Genomic DNA, 26,347 nt, shown 5'->3' on the forward strand with positions numbered 1-26,347 from the left:
CAATCCCATCTTGCCATCTTGGATCTCTTCGGAAACCTCTACCACGCCTTTCTCCCCTTGGCGCAAACCTGCCCTCATTGTTCAATGGAGCTTGATCCTCTTCATCTTCAAACTCATCCTCATGGTAGTCATCAGAATCATCCATGCACGCACACCTTCCTTGCCTTCTAGCATTAGGGGCTCTTTGGGGATGCTCCTTACGCAAAGAAGCAATAACAGCGTCTTGCCTATCCATCTGATCCCGAATATCATTAAACACCACGTTCATACGTTCAAATTGTTATTGCATAGCCTGCAACATGATGGATGACTTCTCCCCTCCTGTGTTTGATGCTTCGCCCTTGCAAGACATAATTTTGAAACTACAAAGAAATGTTAGAAATAATTCCTCACAACACTCCCTCACGTGTTTACACTCAAATTATGTCACTCACACTCGTGTCTCACTCTTAAATTGGCTTTTTCCCGATATTAGTCTCACACTTTCTTGCATTTTTCCACTCGTAGCTTCCCCTTTTCAGTTTTGCTTAAACTAATAAACTTGATCAAGAAATTCAACTTGTATTATTTAAACTAATACCAATGGCAAGAAAATATGGCAGAAACACTAAATCAAAGGAAGAGGACAAAAGAAAATAATATTTTGGTTTTGAGAGAATTGAAACTACAAACAATTTTTTTTTTCTATTTCTTTTCTGAAGTCTCTTCTTTTTTTTCTTTTTTTTTTTGGGAGCTTGGTGCACGATTTTAACCTAGTGCACGTCACAAAATAAGAACGAGGAATAAAGAACACAAAAGGAACAAGACAAGATGATAATAAGAAACAAAAGATAAAGGGAAAGAAGACTGATTTTATAACCTATGCTCTGATACCAAATGATGCGAACCTCAATAGACACGCTTTGAGACCCAACAAACAATATTGGAATAATTGCCCAAGAAAGCTAAAATTCAGATTTTGATAGAACCCTAACCCAACGTTTATAAGTAAAACGCGAACCAAAGGTATAAGTAACAGACCTTGACCCAATGATTATAATGGAATCACGAACCAAAGGTATAAAATTTGAACGCCACAAGGAAGAATCCCTGATAAGTTCACAATTCTTGAAGAATCAAAAGAAGAGCAAAGTCTCACCTTTTCTAATTTTTATTCAATAAATCTCTTATTACAATGAGTGCATGTTATTTATAAGACATGACTGAAAATAGAAAAATATATAATAAAAAAAATGTACTAAATAATAAAGCCCTAAATAAAAGTTGATTTGGTCTTAAATTAGCAGATTCAAAATAGGAAAAATAGCTAAAAACGTTCTAAATAATAAAAGCCTAAAATTAAGGTAGATCTGGTCCAAAACTAGATGCTCCAGACTAGGAAAAATATCTATTAACTTCTCAAACTTTTTCATTCTCTTTATCTCCCTCATCTCTTCATCTTCTCTCTAACTCTCTCAACAAAAACCCTTCGCCTTTTTCCCATTCCCTCACAATCTGACTCTCATCCCTTCCTTTCTTCAATCTCAATTTCTCTCTCAAACTTTTTCATCTCCTTCAATGGCACCCAAGTCCAAGAAGAGGTCCTACATCCTTTCTATTGATGCGTTTCATCTTACTCACTGGAATGGAGCGATAAGGCTGAATGTGCCTTCTTCCCTGACCTATAGATCACAAAACCATCTTTCTGAGGGTGCAAAGGCCAAGTCGGTGAGTTTTTCTATTTTCTTCATTTTCAAGTTTTTCCTTTGATCTTCCATTTTGATTCGTTTTTAGGCTTATAAATGCTTGGATTTTACTATAGGATGGGTTTAGATGAAAACCTGACACTTTAGAGGGGTAGGAACATGTTTAGGATGAGTTTTGGTTGAAAAAACTTAAAAATGTTGAAGAACGACCTCTGTCTACATTCATGCATGTGCAGGTTCAAGCCTGCGTGCACAAGCATATTCTTGTGTGCATAGCTTACACTTATACACACGCAAGCATGTTCTTGTGTTTGCATATATATTCTTCAGTTCATGCACACGCAGGTTTCAACATGCACATGCATGTAGGGTGCCTGCATATGTAGCCACATTCCTGCACACATATGCCATTTGGCAAAAACCCTAGTTTGAGCATTTGAACTCCTTTTCCACTTGTTCTTCATCTATTTGCAATTTTAACATCATTCCTCACTATTTTTGCACCCAATTGTATGTCCCATGTCATATTTCATCCTATTGTGAATCTAATATCACTTTCCCATCGTTCTTTTCACCTAATCGTGAATTTAATGTCATTCTCTTTTTGCAGGTTTTACCTCCGTACTCTAGCAGAGGGAGTATTAGCTGGGTATTGGTATGGTACGGAATCCTTATCGAGGAGACTTGAGGTCATATACTTGTTGCGGGCTTTAAGCCCACATCTATTTACTGCTTGAAAGATCTGCTAGTGTCATCAGACTTTGGCCTAGAGGTGGTGGGATACCACCCACACCTTTCACATTACTGATTGGGAGATGCCCATCACTCCCATGACTTCTACTGCATGATAAGCTTGCGGTTTGATAGGGCCTTAATAAATTTGGAGGGCGAGTCGGGCACTCAGCTAGGCTTAAAGTTGCTTGGGAGGAGGTATGCCATAGAGATGATCTGCTATACCGACCTTGAAGCAGATTTCATGCGTCGTCCACAGGTGATGGTTGATGAGTGTGTCAAGATGGCCAGGGTTTTTTTGTTGTACCTATTGAGGGCATACTTCTTTGCTAACGAGGGATAGACGGTGTCCTTGAGGTGGCTGGCTCTTTTTCAGGACTTTAAGAGAGGTCGGAATGCCAATTGGGGGCAAGCGTGCTTGGCCTATTTCTACTCCTCCTTTGACATGCTTAGTTGGGGGACTTTGTGCCAGCTAGTGGGGCCTTGGAGGCTTCTCGAGGTTAGTTTCTCCTCACTTTCTCTTGTAACTCATGCATTCTCAACCCTCGTGATTACATATACCCATATGTCATTTAGGCTAAGACTATGTATCATATTCTTGCAAATTGCATTCATATCCACATCTTGCAAACTGTTATGTTGTAAACTGCCATATCTGTAATTTGCAAACTATCATATCTATTTCTTACAAACTATCATATCTGTATCGTGCAGACTGTCATGTCCTCTTGAAAACTATACCATAACCTCGGACTATCTGGCCTTTTGCCCTTAATTTTTTTTTTTATTTAGTAATTTGCCTCTGTTTGCAAACTATATAGGGATATGTCCCTGTTTCGATACTCGATTACCTTAAAATCGAGTTTCTATGAAATACTCAATCTGTAGAAAATCGAGTTATGCTCGATCAAACTTTAAAAAAAAAAGCATGGAACTCAATTTTATGGAAATCGAGTTAAAAAACGCCACTATAGGGCTTAAAAACGCCACTATAGAGCTTTAAAACGTCACTATAGGGCTTAAAAATGCCACTATAGGGCTTCCTAAATGGTATCACACTCGTAAAAAAAATTTTGCAGGAAAAATCACACTTATAGAAAAATCACACTTATAAAAATTTTTTTGCATGAAAACGCCACTATAGGGCTTTAAAACGTCACTATAGGGCTTAAAAACGCCACTATAGGGTCCATGAATCTGTATGGCGTGATCACACTTATAAAAAATTTTGCAGGAAAACGCCGTTATAGGGCTTTAAAACGTCATTATAGGGCATAAAAACGCCACTTTAGGGCTCCCACTTATAAATTTTTTTTTTTTTTTGCATGGAGCTCGATTTTCTGATATTCGAGTTCCATGCAATTTTTTTTTTAAAGTTTGATTGGGCATAACTTGGTTTTCTACGAATCGAGTATTTCATTGAAACTCGATTTTAAGATAATCGAGTATCGAAACAGGAGCACGCCCCTATATAGTTTGCAAACAGGGGCAAATTGCTAAATAAAAAAAAAATTAAGGGCAAAAGCCCAGATAGTCCCCATAACCTCTTGCAAACTGTCATGTTCTCTTGCAAATTGTCACCTCACAAATTGTTGACTTTTCAGTGCTAGGCCATGGAATATAGTTTTATTGCTCAGGGAGTTACGGTGGATTTGAAGAGCTTCACCCTGATCTGGATCCATTTTGACAAGATTTCTCCTGATGATATAAGTTAGGAACATATTGCTTCCCGTTACTTTCCTTGCATACTTCTTAGGATTTTCTTTCTAATATTATATGTTATCACAAGTTGTATGGAGTCTTTGGGCCAGCGTTGATCCTGTCACAAACCTGAATTTAGAGGCAGTTACTATTATCACTTCTAGGATCACCTAGCCTCTTGAGGGTGCCGAATTGAGGGTGCGAAACTGGGCAGAGAGGGTGGCTGCCAACTGGCGGTTGTGGATGCTTCTTAGGTTTCGATGGACCCCCCTCCCCCCCCCCCTCCGAGTTCATGGTCGCCCCTTATTCCATGACGACTGCAAAGTATAACTTGTGGAGGTCAGACATCCCTTAGCAAGTCACGGATGAGCTAGACTATAATGAGTTTAGCAAAACTCGCCTTATGCCCTCCCTTACTACTGTGGTATGTGTTCTTACTTCTTTCATCTTCTTTCAATTATTCATCATTTTGCACTATTGGTGATATTCAAATTAAACACTTATGTTAGGTTGGCCCTACTGCTGGTGCTCCTATTGAGCCTCCCCATCTGCCCTGGTCGATCTATGCTTATGGTCATGACGACTTTGCTTGGGAGCGCCCCGTTGGCTGCAATACAAATGTCATGGGTTACCCCTTTCCTGAAGGTACACAGGTGATGAGTTCTCTTTTATTCTTCCTTTACTTTTCTTGCATCTCTTAACCCTTGTCCTAACATTGTCCTCTTTCAATTCAGCTTACTTTGCAAGAGAATGAGAAGCTCATTTGCCATGCGGGGAACCTCAAGCTGGAAGTGATCGAGTATTCCAGGCAACTATACGATGGTGAAGGTGCTGGTGATGATGACGATAACGATGATGACAGTGGTGATAACAATGGGGGTTTAGAGTCGACTCCAAGCCATCAACCGAGAAAGAGGCATTCTTAGTCATCCAGTAGACAGACAGACATAGACACAAACAACATAGCATTGCATATTTCTTTTTTTTTTTTTCTTTTTTTTTTTCTCCTTTTAGCATACATACTTGCACTTTGGATTTGATTTGAGACATTGGGTTGTATTTAAGAACATCTTTCACATTTATGCTTTTATTTGGGATATGCACTTAAATTACAAACTTATGGAAACTTTATGCAATTATGCTATTCTTGATCTTTGATATTTAGAAATTTTGAGCTTGAATTGTGACTTGAGTAGTTTTTTTTAGGCTGTAAGAACTCACAGGAGAAGCTTTTGGGGAGAAAACATACTCAAAACAGGGGAAAACTAGGTTCTGCTTACCTTTGTGTGCACGCAGGCGTTGACATTGCGCATGCAACTTTGACCCTACGTATGCATGTTGCAAGTCAAAAAAACCCTAGCTGCCCTACTTAAGTATAAATACTCGTTGGGGATTCCAAACCTTCTCAAACGCATTTTCAGCTTAAAAAACATTCTTTAGGGCTTTCCAATGGTAGAATATCTCCTTTGGAAGTCTTGGTATGGATCACGAAGCTTGGCCTTAATTTCAAAGAGGCTATCACTCCTTTTGGTCTCTCCTGCATCTTTCCATATCATCAAATCAAAGTAGATGACCCTCTCCTTCATGCTACTGCCAACTTTTGGATCCCTACTCAGCATGTTTTTAACTTCAAAGGTATAGAGATATGCCCCACTCTTGAAGAGTTTAGCACAATCATGGGTGAACCCGAAGTTAACACTCTGGTCTTTCCTACCATGGGTAGGGATCTTCCCACCTTGATTCAAACTTTGTCGAGTGTTTCTCTTGACACGAAAAAGCATTGGTGTGTTTTTGGCAAGTTAAACATCCGTCTAATTTTTGTGTACTTCTCTCAGCTAACTGTCCTTGTGACTGGTAAACCGCATTCCCACTATCTTAATGCTTTTTGCCTGTGTGGTCTTGCAAGATACTTCTTGGTACATGGGACAAACTGTATAGACCACAAAATGTGCTTGGTGGTAGCGATCTGAGGAATGGAAACCTTGCAAGTATGATCTTGGCTGAAACTCTTAATGGCTTAGATGTGTTTCATAGGAAGGAAGCAAATTTCTTTATGGGAAGCCCTCTCCTTCTTCAGGTATAATCCCTAATTTTTGCCTGGGTTCTCAACCTAGCGGGATCTCTCTAATTTTTGCATGGATTGCCTTTCATTTTTCAACCCATCGAGGCTCATTATATCGTTTTTTCATCATTTCTCTCTTTTTTTTTTCTTCACTAATGCCCCCTCTTTTTTTCCTTTTCTCTTTCTTTTTTTAGACATGGCTACAAGAGAGGCTTTGATTGCTCCATCCCCCTATTGTTCCTCCTAATTCATACCTCCCTAAGCATTATTGTGATCGTAGGCTTAAACATGTTGAAATGAGTTTTGATGAGTTCATGGAGCGCATTAAAGTCATAGATATCCAATGGGTAGTGGAATAGTGGCACATCTCAAGCATGGATCACCGCGATCTTAAGGATAACTATGTCCCCTTGGTTGCGCTTCGCTGTTGTTCTTACTACTCTATCAGTCGCATTGCAATTGCAAGGCAATTTGGTAATCGCCAAGCAGCTCCTAGTGATAATGGTTCCTTCCATACCTTTGCTTTTATTGATAGGACCTTAGGTAGAATCCGCGAGTCTTGGTCATGATGGAGGTTGACCAACAACATCCGTCCTCCTCAGTTCCTTCATCCTACTTCAAGGTACAAAAAATGGCTAGAGGATGACATGAAGTGGGTTCCCATAGACAAAAAAGCTTACATGAAGTCCAACAAAAGGAAGAGGACTGAATAATGACCTTCATATGCCCCAAATTTTACTTTTCTGTACTTTATGATTCTCATTTTTTTTTTCTTTTGAATTTATTAAAGGATTGGAATGTTCCAAATCCCTTATGGAAACAATTTATTATCTTTTAATTTGAGCAATGAGAGAATCATTCATTTATTATTTTTGCTTATTGTCATTATTATTCTTTTTCTTTTCTTTTTTCCATGCTATGTCCTTTGAGGAATTTTCACCATGCCCATGGTCTTTGCCTTCTATCTTTTGCCTAGACTGCCCTTTCGGGTTTTCAATCTAACAGGGTTCTTTTGCCTTAATTTTTGCCTAGGTCGCCCTTTTGGGTTTTCAACCAAGCAGGCTTTTTTTCTTTTTCTTTCAAATGTTATATCTTCGGAGTCTATCCATGTTGATTGGGTGAAGCATCTCTTCTCCATCCAAATTTGTAATTCTTGTAGCACTTCCTGACATGTTCTTCTTGATAATAAAAGGCTCAGACTATCTTGGCTTTATCTTTCCTCTTGGATCAAAAGTTTCATCTATAAGCAATTTTAGGACCAAGTCCCATTCTTTAAGGTTTCTAGGTTTCACCTTTTTGTTAAATGCCCTAGCAATCCTCTTTTGGTATCCTTGTGCATGGTATTGTGCCCTAGCTCTCTTCTCTTTTATCAAAGCCAATTGCTCATATCTTTGTTTCATCCAATCTTCCTCTAGGACCTTAGTTTCTACTAAAACTCTCAGAGATTGTATCTCCATGTCAATGGGAAGTACCGTTTCACTACCATAAACCAAAGAGTAAGGGATTGCCCAGTCGATGCATGGATAGAAGTTCTGTAACCCATAAGGCAAATGGGAGTTTCTTAGCCCAATCCTTGTTTGTCATAACCATCATGGCTAGGATGTTCTTGACGTTCTTATTGGCTGCTTCTACGTCCCTATTAGTCTACGATCGATATGACGAAGACTTGTGATGTTCGATGTTGTATAATTCCATGATCTTTCTAACCTCTTTCTCAAAGTGGGAACCATTATCGGAGATAATCTCTTGGGGTACCCCATATTGACAAATGATGTTATTCTCTATCAATCTGGCCACATGCTTGGATTTTAGTACAAAATAAAAGGCCACTTCCACATACTTGGTGAAGTAATCAATTGACACTAGGATGTATTTTTGTCCATTCGAGGCCTTAGGGGCAATTATTCCCATCACATCTATGCCCTAGACTAAGAAAGGCCATGGAGAGGTCATGCTATATAGCTCACTAGGTGGCATGTGATTCAAATTTGTAGATGTTTGGCAATCGTGGCAACTCTTCACAAAGTTTACACAATTGGTCTCCATTGTGTCCTAATAGTACCCTATCCTTAAGATCTTCTTGGCTAACATTCTTCCATTCATATGAAGGCCACAAATCCATTGGTGGATTTCTTCCATGAATTTCTCGACTTCTTCTTTCTTTAGACAATGAAGATGTATACCATCATAGGATCTCCTATAGAGCTAACCTCCACATAAGATGTATTGCATTGCCACTCTCCTAATCGAACGACACTCTCTCTTGTCGGCACCATCTGGATATACCCTCAATTCCAAGAATTTCATTATGTAATAATACTAGGGAACGCCTTCCTCTTCTATAGCCAAGACTGAAGCTTCGGCCTTCTCTTCGTGTACCAATCTATAACTTTGTTCAATCTCTAAGGGTCATGTCCATAATCCTTCGGGTATTTCATCCATGAAAGCTGAAGTAGTCAAGGCATCTACAAACTGATTCTAAGCTCTAGGGATGATAGTATATTCAATTTTGTCAAAGGTTTTGGTCAAATCCTCTAAATATTGTTGATAGAGCTTTAAGTGCTCTTCCTTCACTTTCCATAACCTTTGTGCTTGAGTTATAACCAAAGTCAAATCTCCAAAGACCTTAGCCTCTTTTACCCCAAATTCTCAGAGAGCTTCCACTCTGACGATACAAGCCTCACATTTTGCCATGTTATTGGTTGCCTCGAAGTTCAACTTAATTGCCAAGGGTATGTGAGACCCTTCAGGAGTGATCAAGAGTACTCTTATCCCATTCCCATATTGGTTCATGGCCCCATTGAAATACATCTCCCATGCCCCTAGCTCGAAGCCAAAAGTCCTCATCCAAAAAAATTTCTCTACCATCTTTTCCTTCTACAAGGTTCTTAACATGATGCTTCCTTTGATGGTTTTCCTTGCTACATACTTCAAATCGAATTCTGCTAGTAGAATCAACCATCTCGATAATCTTCCACTCAAAGCGAGTTTCTCAAACAAGTACTTTAATGGATCCATTCGGGCTACAACCCATATCTGGAAAGGTAGGATAATGTGTCTCAACTTCTGTACGGCCCATACAAGAGCAAAGCATGATTTTTCTATGGGTTTTCTTATAATCATGTAACCTTTTGCTCGAATACTATACAACTCTCTAATTCTTATCATCGTCTTCTTGTGCAAGCATACTTCCAATTGCATTTTCTATGATAGAGAGATATAGAAGTAATGACTTTCCATGCTTCAAAGGTATCAAGATAGGTGGATGGAGGAGATATCCCTTGTTGAGCTCAAAAGCTTTCTGACATTCATCATTCCATTCATAAGGTTCATTCTTTCATAGGAGCTTGAAGATGGGCTCACAAATGGAAGTGAGTTTGGCAATCAACCGGTTGATGTGTTGTAATCGACCCGAGAATCCCCTTATCTCTTTCTCGCTCTTAGGTGGAGGCATTTCTAATATGGCTTTGATCTTTGATGAGTCAACTTCTATCCCTCTATCACTTACCATGAAGCTTAACAACTTCCTCGTAGTTACCTCAAAGGTGCATTTTTGTGGGTTCAATCTCAGTCTATACTCCTTGATCCTCTTGAAGAACTTCCTCTAGTTAATGATGTGATCCTCTCTCTCCTTGGATTTCACAATCATATCATCCACATCCACATACACTTCTATATCATGTAACTATGCTGTAGCCATTCTTTAATAAGTTGCACCCGCATTCTTGAGCCCAAATGGCATTATAGTGTAACAATAAATTCCCTATTTTGTGGTGAAGGTAGTCTTGGTTATATCCCTAGGAGCCATCTTGATTTTGTTATATCCCGAGAAACCATCCATGAAAGACATTAAGGCACTACCAGCTGTGTTGTCTACTAAAACATCTATGTGTGGAAGAGGGAAGTCATCCTTAGGGCAAGCCTTTTTTAAATCCCTAAAATCCATGCACATTCTTACCTTCTCATCTTTCTTGGGTATGGACACAACATTGGCTATCTATTCGGCTTGGTGTATGGGTTTGATGAACCTTACTTTCAATTGCTTGGTGACGTCTTCTTTGATCTTTAAAAGCCATTCGGTTCTCATACACCTCAGCTTTTGCTTGATGGCTACCATGTGAGCATAAGTATCAATGTGGTGTTAAGCTATCTCGAGATCAATATTAGGCATATCTTCATAGAACCATGCAAACACTTCCTGAAATTCTATAAGTAGCTTTTTAAGATCTTTTCTTTCTTTCTCATTTAGGGTTGAGTGAAATTTCAATTAAGCATGGATTCTCATCATTGACCAAATTAAGAGTTTCAAAATTTGGTTCCATAGGTTCAATTTTCTTTTCCAATTGTTTATTAATTTCGTTTTCAAATTCATTAGAATCATTTAAGTGCATAATTTCAATATATCGGACACATCAAAATAAGCCAAATCAGAATTCATCTTGTTAAAAATTTTGAAAAATACATTGGGACTTGCATTACAAACTTTCTTTCCCACATTCTCAAAAAACCAAACCCAAGTCCATTTATTAATTAATTGCCCCACAGTAGGCACGATGAAGGTAGAAGGATCACTTGGTTCCTTATTGGTGATGGCGAACACGTCCCTTTCCATCTTTAGCATAGTCTGTATTGCTTCAGCATCCATGTAGTCCACCCAATCGACCTCCTTTTGGACTTCCTTGATTAACATAGTAGGTTTCTCCTTGAATGTAAGCTTATCATTGAAGAATATCTCCCAACCAGGATACAATTTTTCGTCCTTACCTACCCAAAGTTCAAGAAAGCCACAAAAAGGGAAGTCTCCCCCTTCCTTCACAAAGTTTCCATTAAGGGTACCAAGGTTTTTCTTGATTCCGTCCTAGCCTTCAAAGAATCCTAAACCTTCCTTGGTTAGATAAGTCTTGAATTCGGAGAACTCAACCATTCATTTTCCTCCTTTTCCAAGACCCATACTAGGCATATACCCCATGTTCTTCATCATTGCAATCACCTCATGGCTACAATATGGGAGCGAATTTGTAGTATATCTTTCATCCTTCAATCCATAATTAGCCATGTTCACAAATTTGAAGCCACTCATTTGGAGCTCACTTCCTCCTTCCTTTAAGTCCACAAACCGGTGCTAGGATTTCACCATCACCAAACACTATGGCAATCCCTCCTTTTCATGGGATCTTCATCTTTCGATGTAGGGAAGATGGAATAGGCCCAATAGGGTGAAGCCATGCCCTTCCAAAGAGAATGTTGTAGTTGGGAGTGATATCCATGACATGGAATCCCACAATTGTCTCTAATAGACCAATCTCGCAAGGAGCTGTGAAAGTCCCCATAACCTTCCTTGAAGTATTGTCATATGCCCTAATGGTTAAAGGAGAGGGTATGATTATCTCCACATCTAGGCCAATGGTGAGAGCAATCTTAAAAGGGCATACATTCAATGCGGACCCATTATCAATCAACACCACGGGAACCTTGGCACCCATGCATTCAATGGTGATTTGTAAAGGCCTAGTGTAAGTTGCTCATTCGGGAGGTAGCTCCTCCTTGGAAAAAGCAAGAAGAGGATGAGATGGGGTTTCAACTCCCATGAGAGATAGTACTTCTTGTGGTGTAGTTTTTATGGGCACCTTTTTCCCATTTAAAGTATCCAAGAAAGCACTACGATGCTTTTGAGAGGCCATAAGTAAGCCCTATTCCGATACATAAGCTTGAGTTTTCTTCAATTGAGTCCTCTTATTTCCTTTTAGATTCTGTGCGCTTAGACCCTTCTTTTATATCCTTAAGAGGATGATCCTTCTCCAAAAAGGATGGTTTGTAGTGTTTCCCACTCCTAGTAATGTTGGCCACATTTTCCTCTATGACTCTTCTCTTTAGCTCGGTCATTCCTTTGGGAAGTATCCCCCATAAAGCCATTACATTCTTTAAAATCTCATCTTCTTCATCCCATATTCTTTGGATTTCCACAACATTAACCTCCATAATTTCTATCAACTTTGAACAATCTCATTTATTTGAACCCAATTTTAATATAGAGGAGGAGCTCTATGATAATCAGGCAAAGGGTTCTTTCTAATGTTAGGTTTGGTGATGATATTGGGATTTAGGGGGGTTCCATTGTTTATGAAATCTTGTATTTCATGTTTGAGGCTGAAGAAATTGTCAGTTTTATGGCTAGGTTTTTGGTGGAAGTGACAATACTTATTGAGGTTCCAAGTAAGAGGTACATGATTAGGCATAGGTGTGGGATCTAGGGGTTTGATGAATCCTTTGGAAGTCAAATTTTCATATGCTTGGGCAAGGGTCATTCTTAGGTTGGAAAATTCTCGGTGGGCTTTCTTTGTGAAGCTTGGATAGGCTAAGGTTTGTTAAGGTATGATGGCACTTATATTCACAGGATTGGGTGCTTTAGAGGTAGTTGCTCCTCCTCCATTTGTCTTCTTGTTTGGAGGTTTTCTTTCACCCTTCTCCAATTGTCCATTGTTAGTGGTATCATCTATCCTAGTTCCACAATCACACAACTCCCCAAAATAACTAATAGGGTGATGACATGAGCCTATTATTGCATGCCGAAAGCAAATTCTTGATAATCATGTTGATTTGGTCCTTTTCATTTGGCCTATTAACCATCCTAGATGCCTTTCCCTTCCACCTTGTCATATATTTGAAGAATGTTTCCCCCAATCCTTTCTTAGTGGTCTCTAAATCCCTTAGAGTCACATTAATCATGGTTTTGAAGATGAGTTGATCCACAAACAACTCTACTAGCTCATTCCACATCTTAGTCTTGTTTGGGTCCAAGCTATAGTATAACCTTGATGCATCCCTCGTGAATGAGAGAGGAAATGCATGGAAGGTTTGTTTCTCATCCAATCCTTTCATTTCAAAAATGCTTGGATACCTCCTAACATGTTGCTTTAGATCTCCAGTTCCATCAAACTTTTCCACATCAGAAATCTTGAACTTTGAAGGTAGTGCAATGGGAGTTTTGGAGTTTATGTTCCTCATGTTATAAAGACAATCATCCATCCCTTGGGCCTTGCAATAGGCTAGTTGCATTTTCTCCATCTTTTCTTTCAAGGCCATAGTCTCTATAGTAAGCTGCTCAAATTGTTTACTCCTTTCATAATCAGCCTTATCTCATTCATCCCAGTCTTCTACCTCTTCATCATTAGGAATCTCCACATGTGAGACCTTTTTGAGCCTAGCCTCCTTCAAACTAGTGAGATGTTATCCCATTTTCTTAAGGGTATCACCATGTTTGTCCAAAGCCTTTAGGATCTTTTGTGCCGTTGTGTCAACAATTAGGGAAGCCATTGTTTCTTGAGATACTTCCTTCTCTACTTCCTCTTGATGTGTGTCCTCAATCTTGACCAAACACCTTCCATGCTTTTCTCGAGCCCAAATTGGAGTGGGGATGTGTTTTCTTGACCTTGGTGGTGCAATGATTCCCGAAAAGAAGTCTCATTTTCATTAAGTCCATGTCCTATCTAAAAGGTTCCTTTTAGATTTTTAAATGTTCTTAGAGAGTCTTTAAGTCCATTTTAATGAACGCCCAATTACAAAATTATTCCTTTTCCTCTCATAAACCTTGCCCCTTGTTTCATTGGGCTTTGGTCCATTTACAATGAAGCTCTCATCTTACTCTTATGGGCTTTCATTAGAATGCACTTAGAGATTTTCTACCCTTTGTCTCAAACATAGGCTTTTCATTTCAATATCATTTTTTTTTTTGAAGTAGCCCTTTAGCTAGATTGTATTGTAGCCTTCCTCTCAAGTTCCATGGAGTTCTCATCATTTTGGACCTAGGCATACAACAAAGAGGCCTAAGATGAGAGAAATTCATATTGACTTTGTAGGATTTTGGATGCTAAGTCTATAGCATACTTTTTATCTTAGGCCTAAAGTCTTTTTTTTTTTTTTTTTTTCAAAAGGGCTTTTTAATTTAGGCTTATGATAGCAATTAAGCTATGATCTTATGAGCATTTCAAGTTAAGATATACCTTTGGACTTAGGGAAAAGCCTTTTACATGTGAGAACTTCTTTTCTTTTATCCTAATTGTCTTAGGGTATGCTATAACTTTAGGGTCATCCTTCCATTTTTATATTTTTTATTTTTCTTTTAGAATTAGGTGATTACAAGATATATGGTTGAACAAACAAGAGATATAAAAAGGTACCTTCTTTTGATAGGATCTAGGATCTCTCTAAGTGTGGGTGGCTCCTTAAAACTAAAATGATAGATAAGTAGGTCACTCATAACTAGGTGGACCATGATTCCAACTGAGGGCCTAAGTGGACCTTTGTGGATTGGTGGCAAACCTTTAACGTACTCAAAGCCTATCATAGGCAATGGGCCCGAATGGAGCCTTCCACCTTCTCACTCATCACTTACTGAGGTAAAGAGACGCAAACCAAGTGATGTGTATGCAAACAAGTATTGAATAAGCCTTTATTAAGATTAAGACATATGTAAAATAGGAATTAAACTCATAAATCCCCAGTAGAGTTGCCATTATGGACAGAATAGAGAGTCACCACCTAGTTTTTACAATGGCCTAAGAACCATGAATATAGCGCCCTTTCAGGGAAGTATTTTTGATCTTACTACCAGAGTGTGGGTTCAGAGTTTAGGTATGGTTTTAGGAAGGTGTTAGGCACACAAAACTGCCCAACCTTAGTGTTGGCTTCCACTTATTGTGTCTTATGTCTTAATCCTATTAAAGACATTTTCAATATTGTATCTATACTCACACACATATTAGCATACATTTAAGCATACAATCATATCATCAATCATCCCAAAACCTTATCATTCATCTATCATGGCATATCACAATCCAAGCCTAGTATACATGGCATCTCATATCCACCGAGCATTCATCATGTAATCATATCACATCCAAGGTAGAAGCCTGTAAACATTAAATCAAGGCAGGAATATAGGCAGCAAACAAACCATATTATCATTCAAAGCATTGCATATAAATTTACATATACATATTCATCAAAGAAGGGTAAAGCTTGCAGAACAAACACATCCATGTACATATGAATGCATGACTTACCTCACTTACCTTATTGCATTATATCACCTTTGGCATCAATGCATTAACATGTGGATGCATGTTCATGGCATCAAAACAAAGAAACATAAGATTAACCCTAATTTTAACATATGGAAGACAAACAAACAATAAACAGTAAAGTAGAGACTTATATCTATGAAAAAGGATTAAAATCGAGGCATAACATGTGAAATAAGCAAAGAAAACGAAAGCAGAACCTGATTAGGGTTTCTGGGCAACAGTATGCATGCACATGTAGAGGCCTTTGCGCACAGGCCAATTACATGCGTACGCATACTTTGACTTGTGCGTGTATGTAGGATGCATGTGTGCGCAAGTTTGCTCAAAAACCCTAGCCCAGAAACACAACAAGCATAGAAATAAAGTAGAATTAAAAGAAGAAAAGAAAAGAGAAACTAACAATCTAACATGCTTAAAAACACAAAGGCTACCTAAAACTAAGCTATATAAACATATTAAAACATAAAACAACCAAAAAAACAACCAAAAGCTGAATCAAACTAAAGAAAATAAAAGAAAAAGCTTAGAACTAATACCTCAAAACAGAAGCTCTTCAAGCTTAATTTTTTATTGTTCCCTTTAGTCAAATTTATTCACAATCAATAAAAAAGTCTTAAACTCGAAGATCAAAACTAGAAAAGGCTCCAATCAAAAGAAAATTGACTTGAGGATGTTTTGTGAAAATCTCCCTCTTTGATTCACTATTTCTAGTGAATCTTAGAGTTTTCTTTTAGGATTTTTGTGCGTTTTTTGAAAAGGTACCATGTATGGCTATTTATATTGTGAAAATGGGGGTTTGGAATGGCTCCTAGACAATGTGGGATTCATTCTAAACCTCAATCTTTAATGCAAAAAACTTGTCTTTCATAGTTTCTGGAACCTTACATACGAGCATCGGTTTGTGCCTATGTGCACATGCATAATAGCCATGCGTGCAGGTTGATTCCTACGTGCATAGACCGAGGGTTTCGTTGGCTTTACTTTTCTAAAAATAGATTTATTTTCCATTTTAACATCTCTCAAGTCAATTTAATATTTGATTAGGCCCTAAACCAACCCTAAGTCTTAAATTTCAACACCATTGGGGAATGGGAGCCCGAGTCGTAAGGGGTACAAAATGCGGTGTCCCCATAACAGTGTCTATAGTAATGGCCATGTTGATGCTTAGAAACTGTATTTTTTACCCAATTTGATTTTTTCCACTTATTTTTTTTATCTAACATGACTTTTATGCTTTTGCTTTTGTCTCCTACAAGGTTTACTGCCTTACTCAAGTAGGGGTAGTGTCAGTCATCTATTTGCTTAGTACCAAACTTTGACAGCTGAGACAAAGGCCTCGGTGAACGCGGTTGGCTTTGGGCCACTCATGCGTTTACTTCCTATAGGTACAGCTAGTGTGGGTGCAATGCGTGGTTGGGGAGTATGCCTCGACCGAATGGACTGGAGCGGAGAAAAGGAGTCACCACCTAGTTTTATGGTCTAAGAACCATGAATATAGCGCCCTTATGTGGAAGGACCGATCTTACTACCAGAGAATGGGTTCAAAGTTTGAGTACGATTTTGGGAAGGTGTAGCACCCAAAACCGCCCGACTTGTGGGTTAGCTTCCATTCATTGTGTCCTACGTATTATCTCATTAATGGAATGTTTAACATTGTATTCTATACTCACACACACACTAACATGCATCTAACAATCAACATGGCATCAAACGTCCCAAAACCTAACATACATCTATCATGCTTATCAACCAAAACTAGCCTACATCTATCATACATATCAACCATCACAAACCCTATCATGTTCCTATCAAAAGCATCTCATCTCATATGGCATCATATCATGATCAAGGTAGAACATAGGCATGGCAGTAAGCATGCATACATCATATCCAAGGCAGCAAACAAATCATGGAATAATCAAACAAACATGTTATTGCATCTCACTCTTGAGGGAAAAAGACAAACAAACAAACCTCGCCCATGTTTATCATCCAAACAAGATCATATTCAAATCAATGCATGCTTATGTGAATGCAAGTCTTACCTTGCTTACCTTATTGCATCTCAGCACCTATGCATCAACGGATGGACGTGTGAATGGATGGACATGTGAATGCATAATCATGGCATCAAAGCAAGAAATAGAAGAAACCTTAATCTAGCATGTCAAAGGCAAATAAGTAATTAAACAGAGGAACAAAAACTCAAAAAAAAAAAAGAAAAAAAAGTAAGAAGGTCAAAACAGAGGCATATTATATAAAAGAAAAGAAGAAACAGAAGCAGAAAACTGGAATTAGGGTTTCTGAGCACGAGTATGTGTGTGCGTACATAGGCCTGCATACACAAGCCAGTTGTATATGCATACAAACACGCCCCAAAGAACCTTAACCCAAAAAACAAGAACATAGAAACAGAGCAGAACCTCAAAACTACAAAACTATCAACATAACATGCTTTAAGATAGAAAAATACTAAACCCTAGGCTTCCTAAACATGTTAAAACATAAATTAAACAAGAAAAAAAAAAAGGACAACAGAATTAAAATTAAGGAATGAAAGGAAAAAGGTTTAGAATGTATACCTCAAAACAAAAAGCTCTTTAACTTGATTTTGACCTTTCCCCTCAATCAAATCTATTCACAATCAAACAAAAAATATTATTAAACTTCAAAGCTCAAGGATCTAAACCAAAAAAGGTCCTAATCAAAAGAAAATTGATGTGAGGATGTTTTGTGAATAACTCCCTTTTTGATTCACTATTTCTAGTGAATCTTAGGTTTTTCCTTAGGATTTTCTAAGTGTTTTAAAAAGGTATCATGTTTGGCTTTTTTTATTAAGAAAATGGGGGTTTGGAATAGCTCTTAGACGATGTGGGTTTCGTTTCAAACCTCAACATTAATGTAGAAGAAATTGCCTTTCATAGTTCCTAGAACCTTAGTTGCGTGCGCAAGTCCATGCCTGCGTACGCATGCATCAAACTTGTGTACGCAGGTTCTTGCCTGTGCACGTAGGCTAAGGGTTTTTTTGGCCTTTATTTTCAAAAAATAGATTTATTTGCTCATTAAAAGTTATATTTTCCATTTTAATATTTGTCAAGGTAATTTGTAATCTGATCGGGCCTTAAACCAACCTTGGGCCTTAGAATTTCAACATCATTGGGAAGTGGGGGCCAAAGTCATATAGGGTACAAAATGCGGTGTCTATAGCCAGTGGCATACTAGTGTAGACACTTGTTGAGAGGTGGTGGGGCACTACCCACACATTCCACATTGTTAGGAGGGAGATGACCATGACTCCTCATGACTTTTATTGAATGACTGGCTTGAGATCTGACGGTCTCACCATCAACTTAGAGAGCGAGTCAGGCATTTAGCTAGGCATAGACTTGTTAAGGCATGCATACACCACTAAGCTCAACCTTTACTTTGATCTAGAGAGGGACTACAGGCCTCTTTCTTAGGCGACTCCTAATGATTGTGCCTAGATGGCTAGGGCATTCTTGCTGTATTTGCTAGGAGCATATCTCTTTGCCAATACAGGTCAGACGGTGTCTTTGAGATGGCTAACCCTTTTTCGAGACTTTGAGCAGGCTCGTGAGGCAAACTGGGGCCAAGCTGGCCTTGCCTATCTTTACTCAGTCATGGGCATATTGAGCTGAGGAACTCAGCGCCAACTAGTGGGGCCTTGGAAGCTTCTTGAGGTTAGACCTTGATAGCTTGGATTTGTGCTAAAATACAAGAGCTTGTTTAGACCCCCAATTAAAAATTATGGTTAGATTGTTTTTACTTAGACTAAGTGCGGAACAAGAGTAAATAAGCGCAATGAACTGATAGAGTTACCCTAAGCCATATTCATCCATCATCAACAATAAAATGATAGCTTAAATAGTAAGGAAGGAAGATGCAAACACAAGATAACACCGAGATGTGTTATCAAAGAGGAAACCGAAGAACTCGGTGAAAAACCTCTCTGCGACCCTCCAAATTGAAATGGATCCACTAGAGAATAAAGTTGGAGTATACGAATAACAAAAGACCCTCCAAGCCTAGTCTACCACATATACTTGAGCCCTCCAAACTCCTGCTACCAATAGACTTCTTAGAGTCTTGTCTTCTATAGCTTTCTAGATCGCGTAATTCAGCTCGATTGCATTTGCCAATGAATGACTCCTTTCAATGCTTCCTAGCAGCACCAAAATCTCACTTAACACTCAAAATGGGTGTGGTAAGTATTTGGGCTAGAAACCTCTCAAAGATCTAGAGATGGAGAGGTAGAAGTTGAGGAAAACCACAAGGAAATGTGTAGATGAGTATAACAATCTTTGACTCTCAAGTGTATTTGCTAGGGTTTTCTCTCTAAAAGCATTCCTTACAATTTGTGGGTAATGAGGGTATATATAGTGTGGGTAAGGACTTGATAAAGCTAACATAACTGTAAGGTTGAAATTTATCAACCATCTTATTGGCTTTATTTCGTGCCAATTTGCTTGTAATTTAGCACTTAGTAACCTTGTATTTAGGTGGGATTCATGTAAGGGTAGTGTGTGAAAAGAGTGTGAAGAATTACTCATCTTTATGCAAAGAACCAAAGACTTATGACTAGGACTCGTGACTAACTCGCAGCTTGCAAGCCGCCAAATGCTGTGCATGTAAGAAGCATGCGGGAAGGTGAAGGGTCACGCCAACTGTTGCACTACAAGACAAAAGTCCCAGGCTGGCCAGGCCGTTTCCTCACAACTTGAACTTGCGACTTGGACAAGCCGCCAACTTACCCTGTTTGGCAAAAACTGTCTCTTCGTATTCCAAACACATACCACTATATATAGATCCTTATACCCATAAAATCAAAAGAGCTTCTAGAGAGAATTTTGTGAGAGAAACCCTAGAGAAAAACCAAGATTGCCTCATCTCCAATCTTCACTAAGAGACTCTACAAATTCCTCTACTCTCTTCCTCTTTATTGTTACATCCTTAAGAGGTTTTTGAGCAAATCCTTTTCTCATTACACCCACGTTTGTGAGAATATTCATTTGGTGCTAAGGGAAGCAGTTTGGAAGGAACCAATGACTATTGGTTGATGCTATGGTGTATAGCAGAATCCGGTAAGCTAGAAAAGAAATAGGTTCAACGTAACCTCGTTGGAGCAAGAAGCTTGAAGGGCTTAGGTACACTGGGTAGATTAGGCTTGGAGGGTCTTCTGCTGTTCATGTATCCTAACTACATTCTTTAGTGGATTATTTACCGCTTGGAGGGCGACGGAGGGGTTTTACACCGATGGCTTCAGTTTCCTCTTTGATAACACATCGCGTGTTATCCTTGTGTTTGCATCTCTCTTCCTTTATCTTTGCCTTTTATTTTTTGCTGTTGATGTGATTATAATTGGCTTAGATTGTTTATCAATTCTGTGTTTGGTTTATGTTCATGTTTCGCATATTAATTGTTTGATAATAAGTTTGAATTGATATTTTGTAATTAGGGGTCAAAACGTTCAAGGGTGTTTTAGACACATATTGAACTTTCAATAACTTTTTGCCAAATAGAAATTTTCGCAAGTTGGCCCTTCTCACAAGACAGTCGTGAAATTGACAGCTTGGCACGATTGTTCATTTTCAAGTCACATGCTCCACACATGGCCTTTTTTCGGGTTGCTTCTTGCGAGCTACTCACGAAATCCACTAATTCAACTTTTGAAGCTTGATTCTTCACCGATCTCTCACACTCATCCCTTACAAATAAACCTACATACATATAGGGAAAATGATTGAAGAAATTACAATCAAATTTGGCACGGAATTAAAGCCAACACAATATAGTTGGAAATAACAACCAATTATGAAATATATATTTTTCTAGATCACAAAGAATTTCATATCAATATAGGGAAACACCCCAATGTTCTGGTATTTAAAATATTGATTTAAACCAGTCGTTATTGTCTTTGAATTTACTCTGCTCCTTGTGGTTCAACCTTGATACTCTGAGAATTATATTGCTATGATCTCCTGCACTTGGGAGTGAGCAAGCAAGTGGTAGCATGCAGAAAGGGCCATCCACAAGTGTATGCATATGCATGTTCACTAGGGTTTCAAATTCCCTTTTCTATTTGGAGTGTGATTCCCACACCAAGAGCCTTCTCTCATGATTCCTATGGCCTAAGGAATTGCTCAAGACATATTTGAACTTAGAATTTCATTCAAAGCAAAAAAGAAAAGACAGATAATATAAAATGCATACATATCTAAACCTCCTATGAATTGTAAATAAGTACATGTTCTAAAATAAAGATGTTCTTAAATACAACCCAATGTCTCAAATAAAATAAAAGTGAAGAAGATGTTGAAAAAATTGGCTTTGTATCTCATACAAAACACACAGCAGAAGCAACAATCACGGATCTACTTCATTAATAAAAGATAACATGTAATCTTGAATTATAGAACAAAGAATAGAAAGCGTACCTTGGTGTGGTGAAATTCAAAACCAAGACTTAAGAATACCTTTAACTTTCACTCCAATTCCACTTGATGTCCAAGAAGTATGGTCTCTCAATTAGTTTCCAAGGAGAAAATAAAAGAGTGACCAACACCCACATACAAACCATTTCATGTCTTTTAATCTTAATGAAAGATTCATATGAAAAGACTTATGAAATTCTGTATGTTTTTCTCTTTATATATAACTGATTATCTAATTGGGCTAGCCTTTTGGGCCATTCCAATTGGGCTCTAGTATGTGGCTTGGAGTAAGACCAAAAGGAAACAAATAAGACTCTAGCTCTAATGGGCCTTGGGCTTTTCTGTCAACTCTTGACAAGTCCAAAGTTACCATTAATTATATTCAATACTACTATATGAATATAATTGCACTTTAGGCCTTATTAATAAATTATATCCCAAGACTTTATTATACACGCAACCCATTCATTAAAATATTTGTAGTAATACAAAGTTATAAATATAGACTGCCACTTTGAATATTACTATATCTTAATCCTTGAGTACCCGATTTAATCCTTTATGTTATTCATTATATATTTATGAAATCCAATTTCATAAATATATACTTTAGTAACTTCTTACTAAAGTGGTTGGGCCCAACACTCTAAATAACCAAACCCATTAAGCTTATCTTAAGAGAATATTTTATATCTCTATTAAAAGATTATGAATTCCATCTTGAGAATATATGTTCCATCAACACTAAATGCGATTGTCCAACATACTGAGGTTTTGATCGTGTCTTATAGATCTCACTTTTGATATATCAAAGCAACCGACACCTCATGATCAGGTCCATTATTCTTTCAGGATTTAGAGTTAATGTAAATAGAAGTCATGAGATTTATTATTCATTTGACAGTCGTTAGGAGAATAATAAATCTCACAGCGGTCCAATTCAATATGTCTTAACTCTTAAAACATATCAACATATCAACTAGAAGTCTCCACTTCTATGAACAAGACAAATCATCTTAGTTGATATGTTATAGTCTTCGCAGATGAAATGCTGAATTTCATCATCGACTACGAACTAAAATTCTAAGTTTGCAAAGAACTTGTGATTTATATCGTCTGTGACTAAATCACATAAATTACATACTATGCATCTCATGGACTAAGATAATGTCCCATTAGTTCATTTATAAATAGTCTCATATAATTAAACAATTTAATTATTTATAACATGCCAATAAATTAGATTTTAGGGCATAAACCCCAACAGAAGATACATGCTAAAAAAAGAAGATAACAAAAGAAACTAGAAAACATATGTTTATGTCTATTTGTCTGTCTATACGTCTAACTACATGGATCACTGCCGGTAATGCCTCTTCCTTGGTTGAGAGCTTGGGGTTGCCTCCGGATCATCCTCATCATCATCATCATTATCATCATCATCGACTTAGGCATACCCACTAGGCTTGTAGATCTAGTTCCCAGTAAGCCAAACTAGCTCCTTATGTTCTGCTACAGTGGGCTAAATTTGGAAATAGATGCAGTTATGACAAGCTTAAGGAATGGAAAGAATAAAGTGCAAAGGATAAGGATAAAGAGAACTCATAACTCGTGTGCCCTTAGGAAAAGGATAATCCATGACATTCGGGTTACACCCCACAGGACGTTCCCGAGCAAACCCATCAAGACCTTAAGTGCAGACCGACCAAGGCAAACGAGGAGGGTTAACGAGGCCACCAGCAGTTGGACCAGCTGCACCCTGAGATGTTCACAACATTTGAGTATAACCACATACAGGATATGCAAGATAAAGAGAAAGAAAAGACGTAAGAAAGAAGATATATACCCCAATGAGAAAAGGAGGCATGAGGTGATCCTCACTAAAATCATCATAGTCGAGATCACCTTGGAGTCACTTAACATAGGCAATGCCACCCCTCTAGAGGTGATACTTAGCATCAATCATCAAGAGTGGGGCAAGCATGAATGAGGGAGGATCCATCGGAACCTGAGGCATGTCCTCACTCTCTAGCTGGCAAGAAACCCGCTCGGCTAGGTATAGAACCCTCAAGTTAGCACCCTTTAAGGGCTAAGAGGTTCTTGAAGAGATGATGGCAGCCACTTCTAGATCCGGGTAAAAAACGGAACACCTGCCCATGGTCTCTAAAAAATCTTCATCAAAAATCTGCAAGAACACTTATGATTAGAAAAAAACAACAAAACTTTGAAACATCCAATGACGACTGAACAAGAAGATTTCTTTTTTCTCACCAAATCAGAGGAGACGACGTTAAAATGAGCCCGGATTGAAGGGAAAACCCTTAGGTCCACATCTGCACCATGGGAGATGAGGCCATAGGTGGAATGGTAGAGCTCACAGCCCGACAAATGGTATTAGAGCCAAGGTCATGGGTTTGAGTCACGGGAGTGTCCTTGAGGGAGGGATTGTTGGGGGGACCATAATTTGACTCCTTACAACCACTCTAAAAACAAGCCAGCGTGGCATGATGTCGAATCCCATAAAAGATTTGAGTGTGTCTTCCTCATCACCAATTGGTTTTGAGGTGCAATGACACAACTCACGGTCCGACAAAATTAAAAAGTTATGATTCGATTGAACTGAGACAATTTAAGAACGAATAATAACCTAGATTAATAATACGGTTAGAATAGTTTTAAGTGTCTTCCTCATCACCAATTGGTTTTGAGGTGGAATGGCATAGCTCACGGCCCGACAAATGGTATCAGAGCCAAGGTCATGGGTTCGAGTCACGGGAGTGTCATTCTGAGAGAGGGATTGTTGGGGGGACCACAATTTGACTCCTTACAACCTTTCTAAAAACAGGCCAATGTGGCGTGATGTCGAATGCCATAAAAGATTTGAGTGTGTCTTTCTCATCACTAATTTGTTTTGAGGTGGAATGACACAGCTCACGATCCAACACAATTAAAAACCTATGATTCGATTGAACTGAGGCAATTCAAGGACGCATGATAACCTAGATTGGTTGGAATAGTTTTCAGGAAATTCATCTAAACAATAAGAAAAACTTGATTGAACTTATTGAAAGTGTGGAAGAACTAATACAACAAAAGAAATCTAATTGAACAATCAAATATGTTGTTGTTTAAAATTTTAGAAAGAATATCATTTAATATTCATACCATATGGAAGAAACATAACCCCTAGTCTTAGCAAAGAGTTTAGGCTACCATTAGAGAAAGGATAAAACAAGGTTTTCTTTTCAAAAATTCATTCTCCACAACCTCTCTTCCAAACCCTAACATAAAAGTGTACAAAGAAAATTAAACTTTTACTATGCTATTTTCGTCCAGATTTTCTGCTGTAAAGTGTGAGTTAATTTTGGCCTTTAAAAATTGTGAATTTTGAAATACTCAAAATTGGAAAGTTGTAGATATTTAAGTCACAGTTCCAGCCTATCCAACCTTAAGTCAATTGAATTTTTGAGGAGAGTGATATGCCCAAAATACTAATCAATGCTCAAATATAATTTTTCCTTTCTAGATTATGCCTCTTTGATTTTTTATTTTTATTTTATTTTTATTTGAAACTTCCAAACATGGTAAACAACCCAAGCACTCTAGTTGCACCTTCTTAGACATTTAAGTTGTTGGTTAAATCTGGTTTTGTATCTCATACAAAACACATAGCGGAAGCAATAAACAAATATCTATTTCATTCATGATAGATAACTTGCATTATGTAAATTTCAGAATTTAAGAACAAGACAGCGTACCTTGGTACGGTGAAATTCAAAACAAAAGATTATAAGTACTTGAGAACACTTTTAATCTTCACTCAAATTCCACTTTACGCCCAAGAAGTGTGGTCTCTCAATCAATTTCCAAGGGAGAATAATTGAGTGGTTTCACTCGCACATACACACCACTTCACAATGGTGTCTCACTTTTTCTCTAATAAAAATTCTGTATATCTTTCCCTTTATATATAACTGATTATCTAATTGGGCCGGCCTATTGGGCCTTTCCAATTGGGCTTTAATGTGTGGCTTGGAGTGAGACCAAAAGGACCAATAAGACACTAGCTCTAATGGGCCTCGGGCTTTTCTGTCAACTCTTGACAAGTCCAAAGTTACCATTAATTATATTTAATACCACTATATAAATATAATTGCATTCTAGGCCTTATTAATAAATTATATCCCAAAACTTTATTATACATGCAACTCCTTCATAAAATATTCATAGTAATTCAAAGTCATAAATATAGACTGTCACTTTGAAGATTACTACGTCTTAATCCTTGAGTACCCGGTTTAATCCTTTTAAGCTATTCATTATATATTTATGAAATCCAATTTCATAAATATATACTTTAGTAATTTCTTACCAAAGTGGTTAGGCCTAACTCTTTGAATAACTAATTCCATTAAACTTATCTCAAGGGAATATTTTAGATCTCTGTTAAGAGACTATGAATTCCATTTTGAGAATATATGTTCTATCAACACGAAATGTGGCTGCCCAACATATTGAGGTTTTGACCGTTACTTTAGATCTCACTTCTGATATATCAAAGCAACCTACACTTCATGATTAGGTCCATTATTCTCTCAGGATTAAGAGTTCATGTAAATATAAGTT

This window comes from Quercus suber, unplaced genomic scaffold, assembly GCF_002906115.3.
Source record: "Quercus suber isolate HL8 unplaced genomic scaffold, Cork oak 2.0 scaffold_437, whole genome shotgun sequence".
Classification (NCBI taxonomy): Eukaryota; Viridiplantae; Streptophyta; class Magnoliopsida; order Fagales; family Fagaceae; genus Quercus; species Quercus suber.